Source organism: Pecten maximus, chromosome 14 (assembly GCF_902652985.1).
Source record: "Pecten maximus chromosome 14, xPecMax1.1, whole genome shotgun sequence".
NCBI classification, from domain to species: domain Eukaryota; kingdom Metazoa; phylum Mollusca; class Bivalvia; order Pectinida; family Pectinidae; genus Pecten; species Pecten maximus.
In genome coordinates, this window is record NC_047028.1 from 10,722,107 (window position 1) to 10,737,994 (window position 15,888).

Genomic DNA, 15,888 nt, shown 5'->3' on the forward strand with positions numbered 1-15,888 from the left:
GCTGGGAACAGCTAAATACCAAAAATATAATGTTAAACATGTATATCTCTGAAGATTTAAAAGTTAATCAACACGAAAACAAGAGTTTATTATCTTTAGACACGTTTAATGATTTGGAAATAGAAAAGATAACAACACAAAATTTGTAACGTCCTGGAAAAAACACATCGTTTCAGGACGGTCGTAACGGGGGGACAGCCTGAATCAAGAATATTATATAGTTTTATATTTCAGAGATTTCAAGGGATATTCCACAGGTTAAAATGTCTTATTGTTCTATAGTTTTTAAATTAATAAAAATACCATCTCTGTGGTAAAATTGAGCGATTGTTGGACAAACGAAATTGTTGAGAATAGCCTTGTCCAGTATATACTTAAGCCGTCGAAATATAACGCCTCGGGAATAAAGAACTGAATTTCACTGATTCATAGATTTTTAAAACATTTTTTTGTTTTTTTTTTTGTTTTTTTTTAGTTTTTGGTGAATACACAGAGTGTATACTTTTCACTAATAATTTCTGTTTTGATTGTTATATCAATGCTGCGCTAGGCTGATTTTCTACCAAATATATAATGTACACCAATATTATATGCAGTTCAGCTAATACAAGGTTACAAGTCTTGACGTAATTAGGACCACATGAATATTTCTTAATTGGTCTAGTTAAATATATTAGGAATTTCCACAAATTAGATATGGACGACAATAAATCCTGGGAGGGATTGAGGCGCCTCGGTATATTTTTCTATGAAATGTAATAAACAGAATGTCTGAAAGTATCTTCAGTAATACCATATATATCACTCATGTGGCTGATAGTTTATTATTTTTCACTCATGCTACGCACTCTCGAAAATTATAAAAATATAGCCACATTCGTGAAATATATTTTGTTTTACCGAAGACACTGTTAGATATCCTCTATATATTTGTAACTCCAAATGCGCTTTAAAATATAGATACAATATACAATACAATGCAAAATTATAAATTATAGTGTAATATGCATCACAATTACATTTTAGCTTTTTATACCGAAAACAGGTGTAATTGATGTAAAATTAATTAGTATCTTATTCTTCTGAACGGTCTCTTTAGACGGCTGAGAGATGAACTTGTGTTGACCCAGACAACGATATCTATTACACATACTATTAATACATATCACCAGAACTGGACATACGATATATATTACACATTAATTATAATGTAATTCTTAGACTGGACATACGACATATACTACACATACTATTGATATATACCACTTGGACTGGACATACGACATATACTACACATAATATTAATATATACGACTTGAACTAGACATACGATATATACTGTACTACACATAATATCAATGTATACCACTTGAACTAGACATACGATATAAACTACACACACTATTAATGCATACCACTTGAACTGGTCATACGTTATATACTACACATAATATTAATATATACCACTTGGACTAAGCATACGATATATACTACATTTTATATTAATATATACCACTTAAACTGGACATACGACATATACTACACATAACATTAGTATATACCACTTGGACTAAACATACAATTTAAACTACCCATAATATTAAGGGAGGGGAGAGGGACTATTTCAATTCCTGTAATTATCCAACACCGAACTGTATATAGGACATGCATGATGTGCACCGTAAAGAGCTAAAGGCAGATAATCTACGTTTAAAATCTTAGACACGTATATAGAAAAAATAGATACAATGACATAGCGAATCCATTATCATGTTTAGTATTACTGTTTTGCCTTCAAAGTCTTCCGGGTAGACTGTGATCATTAGGCGAGTCAAGTACAGGTAGGTTTTATCGTTCAAATTTTATATTACATTTCCATGATGATGAAATATTAATTTTGTGTAAATTTTCTACAGTCTTACTGTTCGTGAGGTGTTATAAGTACCAGGATAGATCGTGGAATATAAACATATGGCCTTACACCTACCAAGACCCTATGAGTCTATACTACTCTATACTTCTGTTCATATCTTACTTACGTTTATCGACTTAAGTTAGAAATACGGCTACGGTTTTTATGTCGGTATACCATGTTTTCCGAAAATTTATCATGTGCATTTTCTATCTTAATTGGACTGTGCTTAACGCTCAACAAATTAACCATTAATGTATACAGTAACAGTGAATCAGACAAACTTCGACTTATTAATAATGTTGCCTCCTACCGGCCATTTTTAGATAATTCTAGGAACTAGCCATGCCCAGTAACTGAGAGAAAATACACAAAAAACTATAAATAGCTATGATTGCATTGTTAATGAACGGATGAGAAACGGACCAAAACATGACAAACTATTGAAAAATATAGGGTTATCTTTGTCTGATATGTAATTTTCAATCCCTCTCTAGGAATTCGGGTTGAACAAGATACGCAATATTCCAGCCAAGTCAGGGTGTAATCATTTTAGATTGTTTATATATGTATTTATTATTATTATTTCATCTTTTATTATATTGTTTAATCTTTTTTTCATTTTATTTCTTTGCTATAATGAGTATTACTGTACCTGAATTACGTAAGGGATACACATAAAAAAAACTGCATACATAATATGCACAATGTTAAAACAAGAAAATTGTTACAAATACAAAAGTGAAGATAACATGAGCATTATATGTTACCACCGAGTAATGCAAATGGATATCTTTCAAAAGCAGAGAATTTGTGAAATACCAGTTAGATTTCAACATCAAACTAGAAAAAATGAATCTTTTCGCATTTACTAACATATAAACATAATACTTCAAAGCCGTGTGTGTTCTAGGCAAATTTTGTGGCCCTCTCTTGACTGACTTGTTTTTTTTATTTAATACGAGCCTGTTTATATTGAAATGATAATAATGAAAATGAAAATTGTGTTCAACATTTGTATAGCGCACTATTGAATTTGCAAATTTGCAAAAAATGTAAAGGGTATCTGCATCAAGGTCTTATGGCAGGCATAAAGAGATAAATAATATTCAAGAAAAGAATACGAATAAGAGTTTATCAGAGAAGGTGCAGGAAACAAAGACCCTGCATAGTCCTCCAATATAAATATGAATCGCCAAGGCTTGTGCCGACCAACCATACTCTTCAACGCGGGTTCAGACAAGCCTCGTGCTGGCCAGTCAAACTCTTCTACGAGAGTTCAGACATGCCTCATGGTGCCTAGACAACCTCTTACACGAGGGTTAAGACAAGCGTTGTGCTGGCCAGCTAAACTGTTCTACGAGAGTTCAGATATCCCTGTTAACAGTTAAGAACTATGTAAGATTATATAAGGCTTTTTCAGTCTACTGTTGATTTAAGTCAAATACTGATGGCGAAACTAAGGTTTCTAGAGATGCAGGCTGTGGAAGACAATCGGAAAGTTTTACGGTTGGTATCTTGATCTCATTTGAGAATATTGATATGTTTATTGATATGGCTTGTGGTTCCGTTGTCACCTAGTTGTAGATCTGCATAGCGGATTTCGTCGATTAAGTTTAAATATGTTTATCTTTAAAAAAAAAAATGGTATTATTATCCTTGTACTTTATTCAAACGGTATTGAAATACAAATCTATATTGCTTATTCTTATTTTGCTCTCGTTTTACCGCTTTCGAGTTTGACTTAGGTTTTCCTTTTAATATAGATATTCGTTGTCTAGAAAATATCTACCGTCACCCATAGTAGTAGAATGCAAGCTGTACTATAATCTAATTACTCAGCGCATTATTAATTAGCTGAATGAATTACATATTTATTCAAACGCAGCAACAGGTCAATATAGCAGCATGGCGCTTTTTATATTTCGTGCCGTAGACCTAAGAACTGTTTTGTGGACGATGTGGAACCATTTAGACCCATTCTCTCTTTTGTTCGATAGCAACAAAAACGTTCAAAGCAAACGCAAACACTTAAAGATTTGTAGGATCAAAGTGATATTGAATAAGCAGTTACATGAGTAAGTTTATCGATTACTTTTGTCGGATCAGAGGACTTGGTTCAGTCTATTATTTAATTATAATATGTAAACCATTGTATCGTTATACAACTGATGTCTGGTTTCTAATGTATAGGAGTGTAAAGAGGCATATAAATTGTTAAAACGGACCAATTTCAACTCGATAATTCTCTATAGTCTGATTTGGCGAGAAAACTTTCACTGAGTAGTTCCAATTGAGACAGGATACGTGTTTAAGCTTTGTTATGGTTTATAAATGCCATTGTTGATTGTAATTATGAATATCCATAATTTATTACATTTTTACCAGTGGAATATCAAAAATTATTCATTCTATAAATGTGATATTTTTCACTAGTGAAAATACTAGTGAAAAATATCACTTTTGCTGATTTGACCAGATCAGATTAATGATTAGAAAATAGCAAAACAATTGACCAATTAGAAAGCCCGACATATATGTCAGCACCTGGACAGGGGGAACTACTTTGTTTAGGGAACTGTAGGCCTAGTTAGCATACGTGGTAGGTTTTTCGTTGATAAATAAATCAAAATATTAGCCCCACTCGTGAAATATATTTGGTATTACTGAAGACACTGTTAGATATCCTCTATCTACTGCATACATTGTAAATACTGTATACAAGTATCTCAAAAGAGTCGAGCTATGGCAAAACAAATTATAATAAGAGTATGTGTCATGGAGTAGTTTAAATATAATTCAACACATGGTGTACGATACGCAAGTAATGTAATACTGTTCTTTTGTCGTGCGACGCTTTTGGTGTTTTTTTAAAGTTCCTAAGATATCTTTAAACATTTGTGTGAAAATAAATTTTAGATACAACTGCACCTCACTTCATGCATAGTCATTTTAAGTTATTTAATAATTTAAACACATTCAACAATATAACCTTATCAAACAAAAATTATCAGATGCTACTTCTCAAATAATTCCCATTGGTGTAGTGATATGAACAATTAAGTTCTTGATGACGTCAATAAATGACAACGATTAGTTTGACATCACTATATTGAGTGTAAAAACACAACTGATCAATGCAGCAATTAATCAATGTGTGTAAGTGTGTGTGTGTGTGTGGGAGGGGGGGGGGGGGGGGGATGAGTGAGAGAGTATATTGGTGCGTGTGTGTGTGTAAATCGTGTCTGTTCTTTTTTGCCGAGAACGATCGCTTGTAGTTGTAACGTAGTATGCACTTGTTTGTTTTTGTATAACGTCCTATTAACAGTATATTAAGTAGTATGCACATTTCACGCACTGTTATACGTATCAAACCTGATTTAGAAAGTTATTTTCCTGTAATTCTCACAGGATTGGAGACCAATTTATCATAATCTTTATTCCTCTTGTCCGCAATAATGTGAAATAATAGTTTAACTTAAAAAAACAACATATTAATACTTAATAATCGATCACAAAATACATTGTATAATTTATCTTCATATATATATGTACGATTGTAGGTTAAACTAGAGTAGATTTGCAAGCAAATGTAGTGATACTGTTAGCATGTCCAAGATATTTTTATTGTGAGAATGTCGACTTTATAGAACCATATTATAGGTGATATACAAACGAATTCCGAAAGTAATATGGAAGGCATTTTTTTTCTGATTACCGAATACGTGGTCCCCTAAAACAGCGGTCATGTAATCATTTGGTGTTTTCAAGAGTTTCAATTTCAATCTATGTTTTGATTATGTTTTCCATTCATTATATCGAATATGGGCTTGTTTTCCAGATTCGTCCACTTTTCGGCATTTTCATTTTCTCTTTCTACCATTTCTATTATATCAACCATTGGTTCGCTCATTTGCCTGAGTCATGCATGTAAAACAGGCATTATCTAAATATGACAGCACCCGTGAATCTTGTATCCTGTTGTGCAGTATTGCTTTTCGTTAAAATATCTTCCGGGTCCAGAGTTCATGCAGAAAGCACGTTAGTCTCACCATTTCAATTTTGTGATGGACTGGTAATGTTAACAAGTTTGTGTGATGGACTGGTAATGTTGACATGTTTGTGTGACGTCCTGACAATGATAACAAGTCCGTGTGATGGCCTGGTAATGTTAACAAGTTTGTGTGATGTCCTGATAATGTTAACAAGTGTGTGTGATGACCTGGTAATGTTAACAAGTGTGTGTGATGTCCTGATAATGTTAACAGGAGTGTGTGATGACCTGGTAATGTTAACAAGTTTGTGGGATGTCCTGTTATTTTTTACAAGTTTGTGTAATGACCTGGTAATGTTAACACATTTGTATGATGGCCTGATAATGTTAACAAGTGTGTGTGATGACCTGGTGATGTTAACAAATTTGCGTGATGTCCTGGTAATATTAACAAGTTTGTGTAATGTCCTGGTAATGTTAACAAGCTTGTGTGATGACCTGGTAATGTTAACAAGTTTGTGTGATGACCTGGTGATGTTAACAAATTTGCGTGATGTCCTGGTAATATTAACAAGTTTGTGTAATGTCCTGGTAATGTTAACAAGCTTGTGTGATGACCTGGTAATGTTAACAAGTTTGTGTGATGGTCTGGTATTGTTAACAAGTTTGTGTGATGGACTGGTAATGTTGACATGTTTGTGTGACGTCCTGACAATTCTAACAAGTCCGTGTGATGGCCTGGTAATGTTAACAAGTTTGTGTGATGTCCTGATAATGTCAACAAGTTTGTGTGATGGCCTGGTAATGTTAACAAGTTTGTGTGAAGACACGGTAAGGTTAACAAGTTTGTGTGAAGACACGGAAAGGTTAACAAGTTTGTGTGATGGCCTGGTTATGTTGACAAGTTTGTGTAATGACACGGTAAAGTTAACAAGCTTGTGTGATGACACAGTAAGGCTAACAAGTTTGTGTGATGGCCTGGTAATGTTGACAAGTTTGTGTGATGGCCTGGTAATGTCAACAAGTTTGTGTAATGACCTGGTAATGTTAACAAGTTTGTGGGATGTCCTGTTAATGTTTACAAGTTTGTGTAATGACCTGGTAATATTAACAAGTTTGTATAATGACCTGATAATGTTAACAAGTTTGTGTAACGTCCCGGTATTGTTAACAAGTTTGTGTGATGACACGGTAAGGTTAACAAGTATGTGTGATGACCTGGTAATGTTAACACGTTTGTGTGATGACACGGTAATGTTAACACGTTTGTGTGATGGCCTGGTTATGTTGACAAGTTTGTGTAATGACACGGTATCGTTAACATGTTTGGTTTGTGTGCTGACACGGTAATGTTAACAAGTTTGTGTGATGACACGGTAAGGTTAACACGTTTGTGTGATGGCCTGGTAATGTTAACAAGTTTGTGTAATGACACGGTAAGGTTAACACGTTTGTGTGATGGCCTGGTAATGTTGACAAGTTTGTGTAATGTCACGGTATTGTTAACAATTTTGTGTGCTGACACGATAATGTTTACAAGTTTGTGTAATGGCCTGGTAATGTTAACACGTTTGTGTGATGACACGGTAAGGTTAACACGTTTGTGTGATGGCCTGGTAATGTTAACAAGTTTGTGTAATGACACAGTAATGTTAACAAGTATGTGTGATGGCCTGGTAATGTTAACAAGTTTGTGTGATGACACGGTAAGGTTAACAAGTTTGTGTGATGGCCTGGTAATGTTGACAAGTTTGTGTAATGTCACGGTAATGTTAGCAAGTATGTGTGATGTCCTTGTATTGTTAACAAGTTTGTGTGATGACACGGTAATGTTAACACGTTTGTGTGATGGCCTGGTTATGTTGACAAGTTTGTGTAATGACACGGTATCGTTAACATGTTTGGTTTGTGTGCTGACACGGTAATGTTAACAAGTTTGTGTGATGACACGGTAAGGTTAACACGTTTGTGTGATGGCCTGGTTATGTTGACAAGTTTGTGTAATGACACGGTATCGTTAACATGTTTGGTTTGTGTGATGACACGGTAAAGTTAACAAGTATGTGTGATGTCCTGGTATTGTTAACAATTTTGTGTGCTGACACGGTAATGTTAACAAGTATGTGTGATGGCCTGGTAATGTTAACAAGTATGTGTGATGGCCTGGTAATGTTAACAAGTTTGTGTGATGGCCTGGTAATGTTAACAAGTTTGTGTGATGGCCTGGTAATGTTAACAAGTTTGTGTGATGGCCTGGTAATGTTAACAAGTTTGTGTGATGGCCTGGTAATGTTAACAAGTTTGTGTAATGACACGGTAATGTTAACAAGTTTGTTTGAAGACACGGTAATGTTAACAAGTTTGTGTGATGGCCTGGTAATGTTAACACGTTTGTGTGCTGACACAGTAAGGTTAACAAGTTTGTGTGATGGCCTGGTAATGTTGACAAGTTTGTGTGATGACACGGTAATGTTAACAAGTTTGTGTGATGACACGGTAAGGTTAACAAGTTTGTGTGATGACACGGTAATGTTAACAAGCTTGTGTGATGACACGGTATTGTTAACAAGTTTGTGTGATGACACGGTAATGTTAATAAGTTTGTGTAATGACACGGTAATGTTAACAAGTATGTGTAATGACCTGGTAATGTTAACAAGTTTGTGTGATGACCTGGTAATGTTAACAAGTTTGTGTGATGGCCTGGTATTGTTAACAAGTTTGTGTGATGACACGGTAAGGTTAACAAGTTTGTGTGATGGCCTGGTAATGTTGAACAGTTTATATGATGTTCTGGTAATGTTAACAAGTTTTTGTGTGATGGCCTGATAATGTTAACAGGTTTGTGTAATGACCTGGTAATAATATTGCTTTGTTATGTTGTAACTATCAAATGATTTCACATCATCAACAGGGCAGAGTTTGGATATTTAACTCCAGATATGAAAAGTTTCATGGTATGAGCATGAACGTTTTGTTTTTAGAGGTAATTCGATAAATATGCTCCACCAGGTTATCATTTAGAGCACTTTGAACAGCCTTGATTTGATCTAGATTTGACTGGTGACTGCCGTCGTTGTTCAGATGCGTACCGAACGTTATCATTTTGCATGCATTTATTCGTATACTAGTTTTCATTTTTTTTACCAATTCTTCTGGTTTGACATCCGATTTGAGATTATGTGTGTTATTGCAAAAATTCAAAATAAAAGTTGTGTTTTTTTTTTTTACGAAATCGTTATTGTGTCGGGATTCGAGCATTCCTGATGCCGTTATCTTTTTATGTTTACACTTAGCACCATAGTCTCTTACGGTCGCCATTGTACTTATGGTGTCACCCATATTGCATTCATATTATCAATAAATACAACCTAACAAGCGTTTATTTGTTAGGTGATGGACTGTATTCGGCCAATGTATATACGAACTACCATTTCGGTAAAAACAAAGATTTTAGGCGAGGCCATTCGATGTCATAAATAACAAGTTAAATGCCCTGTCCTCGGTAGGAATTCTTTTCCTCAATCAGTTTTGTTTGTGTGTGGTATTTAACGTATACGAAAAGACACTGTATCGTATATTCATACATTAAGAGATGCTTATCCAAGGGTTATATTTAAAAACGTTTTGTCAATATCATATCTTTTCGAATGGTTATCAGTAGATCACATGGCGTAATACTGAGTTTTCATCAGTAACACAAATGGGTACTATGAGGCGATAGTGCCCTCTCCTCCGGATTTGGGCCTTTCTTCGGCCAATCAGTGGTACGACTAAGGCCCACAGAGAGGTGATTAATCTGTTGAGTATAGATTATGATAAAACTAATTATTGATTATTGCTAAAAATCGGACTAATGTGACTTTTAAGCTGAGGTGATGCTAAAAATGCATTCTGTTACTCAACCCGCCTCAGCCATTCAGCCATCGGGTCGAGTTTAACCAGCTGATCGGGTATATGCTCACAGCATCAACGACCAAGGGTCATTGATACCTTGTTTGATTAAGATAAGATTTGTGGTCTCTCGAATGACGTGTATTAAATCTGAAAATGCATTACGTGACCCCGTTTGGGGCCCGTCTTTAAACCACCAGGGCTCTTAAGGGTCAGTAACTTGCCAAATATAGATTTTGATCCTAATGCGGGGTAGGATTATTAATTAGAAGTTACTACTCTATGATTTATGAAAGTGTCTTGATATTTTTTCTAAAGGATTTGCCACCAAACTGACACGATATATTATTAGGTCACTTTGACCTACCTTTTCAGTGTTGAATAGCATACCATATGCAGCTGACCTAAAATATATTCCTGTAAAATAATTAGCCTCGTCACTGATTGGCCGCAGAAAGGCCCAAATTGGCACCCCTCTTTTGGCGCGGAATTAAACGTAAATCGATTGTGACGTGACTGCTAGTATTGTGCGGGAAGTGTGATGAACTAAACAAAAGCCTCATTAGAGAGCACTGTGATCTGATAGTGTGGTCTCCGGTTTGACATCAGACCATAATGGCCAAGAAAGTATTGTATATATACAGCTAAATTTACCATCAATATAGATGTATCGGCATATCTCTAGCATATCAAATAATCAACATTAAGTTACTAATGGTTTTTCCCCCTTCTATTCATAAAGGAGTGAAGCGATGTACTTCAATAATCAGCGAAACGATTAGTAACTGAGCTGTTTGAGATATATCGTCGAGGAAGATATAGGAACAGCATGTATACACAAAAGGTCAAATTTGTCAATACACAAAATATACATTGCTTCACAAACATGGGTCATAAAGCGAAAGTACATCATATACACTGAACAAAATGATGAACTTGTTCTTGAAGAGTCGTTCGATCGGGTAGAAGGGAGCGTTCTACTAAAGTTTTAACCTTCAACTGCCTCTATTAATACCAAATACCTCAACATTGTATCATGGAAAACACGGCAGTCCCTACGCTTAGTTAAATATACATTGTGTGATAATCATTCATTTCTGTCTTGTTACTCGACAAGTAGTGTTGTGTATCTGCTCATAACAAATACGGGTATACAAGACACTCAAGTTCTGGTTATCTGTGTCTCAATGAACCGTATATAAATGTATACAGCATAGTGTAGCGTTACACAGTTACGTACAGATGTTCTTTTATGATAAGTTAAAGAATGAGGAAGTGATATTAGGGGATTGTCATTATGTCAGTAATTTAATTTCAGTCTATATACTATGTTTGATCAACTTTATTGTGGAGTTCTTTTAAGCTCACCTGCCCAAAGGGAATATTGCCTGTGCTACCAAGTTCGTTCGAATGAATGATCTGGACCCACATTCAAGGTCACATACGTTTAATATGCTTGGATCTTTAAACGGTTTATTTTTTATTAATAAGAGTTACAGGGACCTGGCATTGAGTCTGTAGCATGCTGGGGTAAAGTGCAACCAGTTTGTTTAAATAAATGACCATGACTCACATTCAAGGTCACAAAGGTATAATATTCTAAAAAAAATTGAAATGACTTCTTATTAATAACCAAGATGTCAAAGGCTTGGTATACTGTCTGTAGCATGCTGGCATGAAGTGCTACCAAGTTTCCCGCTGGAATAAATGACATTGACACATAGTTAAGGTCACATAAGTTTAATATGCTAGAATTTCCAAACGGCTTCTTCTGACATTGAGCTTGTAGCATGTTTGGGTAAAGTGCTACTAAGTTGTTCAAATGAATGACTTTGACCTATATCCATTGTCACATGGGTCAAGTACGCTAAAATCATTTACCGACTTCTTCAATAATCAAGAAGCGCAAGAAATTGATTTTCAGTCTGTGGTATGCTGGGGTGACGTGCTATCAAGTTTATTCAAATGGACGACCTTTACCTACATTAAAGGTCACTTTTTTCCTAAAATTTAAATTTAAAAGGTAAAAGGAATTGATATTTGGTCAAAAAGGGGTTAAAACAAAAAAGCCGGGGCCCCCCAAAAACAACAAAAAAAGAAAGGAAATAAAAACATTTAGGGAAAAAAGAAAAAAGGGAAAACTTTCCCCCAAAACCCCCCCCAAAGCCCCAAGAAAGGGGGGAAAGGAAAACCAAAAAAGGGAAAACAAATAAAAAACCCCTTTTTGGGGTTTTTCAAGATCATGGGGCCCCCCAACCCCAAAAGAAAAGGGGGAAAATGAAAACCCAAAAAGGCAAGGAAAAGGCCAAAGGTCCCCTTTCCCCGGGCCAAATTGTGTCGGGCCGAAGCAAAAAAAAGGAAGAGTTGAAATACCCCAACCTTTTCCCAAGATATTTAAATAATCCCTTTTTTAAAAGAAAAAAAAAATTCCTCCCCCCTTTAATTTTAAACCTGGGCCGGAAAGGCGAAAATTCTGCGGGATTCCCCATATTTTTTTTGTTAAATCCCCCCCCATTTCTAAAACGGACTTTTCCCCCCCGGACCTTAAAAGAAAAAACCCCCAAAAAAACCCATTTAACGCCCAAAAAAAAAGGGGAAAAAACCCACGGAGCCGGGAAAAAGAAACTTTGGCCCAAAAAAAAGAAAAGGTAAGAAATTAACTTTCCTACCCCCAGCGAAGGGGAAAAAGGTTTTAAAAGGTTGTTTTCCCCCCCAACGTTTTAAAATAAACCCCAAGAAAATTTTAAAAGGGGACCAAAAATGGGGGTAAAGGGATTTTTTAAAATTTTAACTGGGTGGTCCCATTTTTTAAAAATTAATTCCCCTTTTGCCAACCGGCCCCAAAAAAAAAGGGAAAATAAAGTTGATTAATCCCCCCCGGGACACCCATGACCCCCGGAAAACGGGGCGGGGGGCCGCCACCCTTAAGGCTGGGAACAAACCAACGCTTCCCCCGGAAAAGGGAAAAAAGGAAGCCAGACCTAAAACCCCTAAGGGGTAAAACAAATTTTAAGGGGAAAATACCCCAAACCCAAACCAAATTTCATAAATTTGTTTTTTTGGGGTAAAAGGGCCAAAAGGGGAAAATTTTTCTCAAAATCCTTCCCCCCCCTTTTAACCCTTTCGGAACCCATCCCGATCCACCCCCACATTTAAAAGGAAAATTTAAAAATTACCCCTTTTTTACCACCCCCCTACGTTTAACTTAGGTTTAAACCCAAAAAAATTGTTTTTTTAAAATTAAAAAAAATTTCCCCCCCAAAACCCCCTTGACCAAAGATTCCCCCCCTTTTTCCCAAAGAATCATTTCCCCCGGGGAAACCCGGGGCCCCCAAATCCCTACCTGCCCAGTAAAACCCTGGAAACCATTTGGAAAACCCCCGGGGGTTCAAATAGGGGGGGGACATTTTCCCTTTTTCCCCCCCTTTTTGAAAAAAAACCCAAAACAAAACCCAAAAATTAAAAAAAAAACAAAAAAAAATAATACCCCCTTTTGGAAATTTGTTTTTTTAAAAAAAGGGGTTAAAAAAATCGAAACCCTTTTTAAATTAAAAAGGGGCCCCCGGTGGCCAAAATTCTTTTATTTTTTTAGGAAAAAAAATCCGGAAAATTCAAATTTTCCAAAATTTTTTTGGGAAAAAAATCGGTTAAGAAGTAAAAATTTTGGGCCCCCAATAAAAAAATCCTTTTCTTGAAATTGGGAAATAATTCCAATAATTTAATTTTTTTCTCCAATTTTGGTTTTGGAAAGGAATTTTTTAAGAGGGTTTTTAAAATTCCTGGGGGGTAAACGTGGGGGGCCCCCCCATTAAACCCCAGTTAAAGGTTTTCATACCCTCATGAAAATTGGGTTTTTTCCTTTTAAACCCCAATTTTGTATAAAAAGTAAAATGCCCCTTTTTTAAACCTCAGGTAATTTCCCAAGGCCTCCGTTTTTTAGGGGAAACAAAAAGGGCCCAATTACCCCTTGGTGAATTCTTGGGGAAAGGGCCACCGGGTCCTATATGCTTAAATCTCTAAACGAATTCTTCTCTGGTAACCAAGAGGCCTAGAGACTTGATATTGGACCTGTAGCATGCTAGGGTGAAGGACTACAAAGTTTGTTTAAATAAATGAACTTGACCTTCATTCAAGTTCACAGTTCAAATAGGCTAAAATCTTTAAACGACTTCTTTTTAATGACCATGAGGCCTAGGGACTTGATATTGGGCATGTAGCAAGCTTGAGTGACGGGCTACCAAGATCGTTCAAATGTATGACTTCGACCTACTTTTAAGATCACATGGGTTTAATAGGCTAACATACAAACAACTTCTTCTTAATAATTAAGAGGTCCAAGGACTTGATATTTGGTCATAAGATTATTCAAATAAATTACCTTGGCCTACATTCAAGGTCATAGAGGTAAGAAATGTTAAAATATATAAACAATGATTTTTTGATAGCGTGGAGACTCCCAAGACCTGATATTATGCCAATAGTATATTGGAGTGAAGGCTTAAACAATATATGAAAACAAACTAAATAACCTTCTCTGATTATTCAAGAAAGTCATAGTCATCATTAATTAGCATCTGCATATAAATGACTTAAGACCAACCTCAAAGTTGTTCAAGAAGCAGGTGATCGATTCAGGCCCATTGTGTCTCTTGTTTCTTAAGCAGTAGTGTATGTTGACATATTACCGATTAGTTCTTCTCCTCAATGATAGTTAAATATATCTTTTTTTCAAAATGATAAAAAAAGTGCATCATTATGAATCAAACGCCTAAGACGGCCAGAAAGGACTGAACGTGCTAGCTTTATTGATTATATTTTTGTAATGTTAAATCTTCGTTGTATGATATAGTAATAACTGACTTTTCCACATTCTGTGACGTTGAAATTAGAAAATTAAACAATATACGCACTTCTAGGACGTCTTTTTTTTTAAAAAGAGGGATTGAAAAACACCATCGTTTTAGACGCTTGTTAATATAATAAATTTTGATGCCAAAACAAAGAACAGTAGTAATGATTCACATTACAAATTATTCATTCTTTTAGCGAGACATATCAAGTGTTTTAAAGTGTCATGTCTCAAACTGTTTTTCAAAATGAAACTCTGTTATTGATATGTAATAGAATGGGACACAATGGGAGTAACAGGGACTCTTATATACTTGTATATCTGGTATATACATGTACATTTATACATTAATGATCTTTTAAGCATCACATTCTGCAATTGTGGAATAGTTAATTGTGTGATTCCGATCCCAGCCCAGTGATCACCATTGCCTGTTGTAACGTGGCGGCCCGCCACCCTTAGCTGGGTACCGCCACGCTTACACAGCCAAATTCACTCGATCCACCATGCATGTAATTGTTACCTAACACCCCTATTTTGTATCAATTTCAAGTGGAAACTGACCCGTTTCTAAAGCGTCAGATACTCATTACCTATGACCTCTGTTTTTATAGGTGATCTAGGCCTAATTGACGAATTGTGATCTCGGTAAAGTGCCTCACCGTTATGTTTTGATACGGTCGACTGATCCCTTGATCACACATATCGATGGTAATAAGTAATAGTAGAAGGTGTACTGTTCTCACCATGCGAATAGGAGATGTAACTGTATGGTTTCAGTCGGGACATCAGAGAAAATGTTAAAATCATCGATATCGGAAAAGCCGACGGTCCGACAAGATTCTTTTTTTTTCCCAAAAGAATTCATATTCAGCTGGGATAATCAGACTGATAATATCAATACCTAAGCCGATGATTGAGAAGCATGGATACATTTTTGAAAACGGCAATGTCAATATGAAGAGAGGAGCATCAGCTCCTTTTTTGAAAAAAAACCCAACAAACAAACAAACAATAAACAAAAACAACAACACATTAATACAGTGGAACTTCGTTTACTCGAACTCGGATAACTCGAATACCCCGCTTAACTCGAAGTACCTCGCCGGTCCCGGCCGAATTCTCTCTTTATCTTAGTAAAAAAAAATCGGAAAATTCGAATTCGGATAACTCGAAAAACTCGGATAATACGAAGTAAAAATTTGGTCCCAACAATAAAAATCCTACTTGAAATGTTCG

The 15,888-nt window shown here is 35.7% G+C and overlaps 1 protein-coding gene across 1 annotated transcript in view; it reads left to right on the forward strand.

Moving 5' to 3' along the window:
- The first annotated feature begins 1,824 nt into the window (after positions 1-1,824).
- LOC117342036 overlaps positions 1,825-15,888 on the forward strand; it is a 40,702-nt gene continuing 26,638 nt past the window's right edge. Inside the window, exon 1 of the mRNA XM_033904000.1 lies at positions 1,825-1,841. The gene's annotated coding sequence lies outside the window, so the exon portion shown is untranslated. The remainder of the gene's footprint in view (positions 1,842-15,888) is intronic.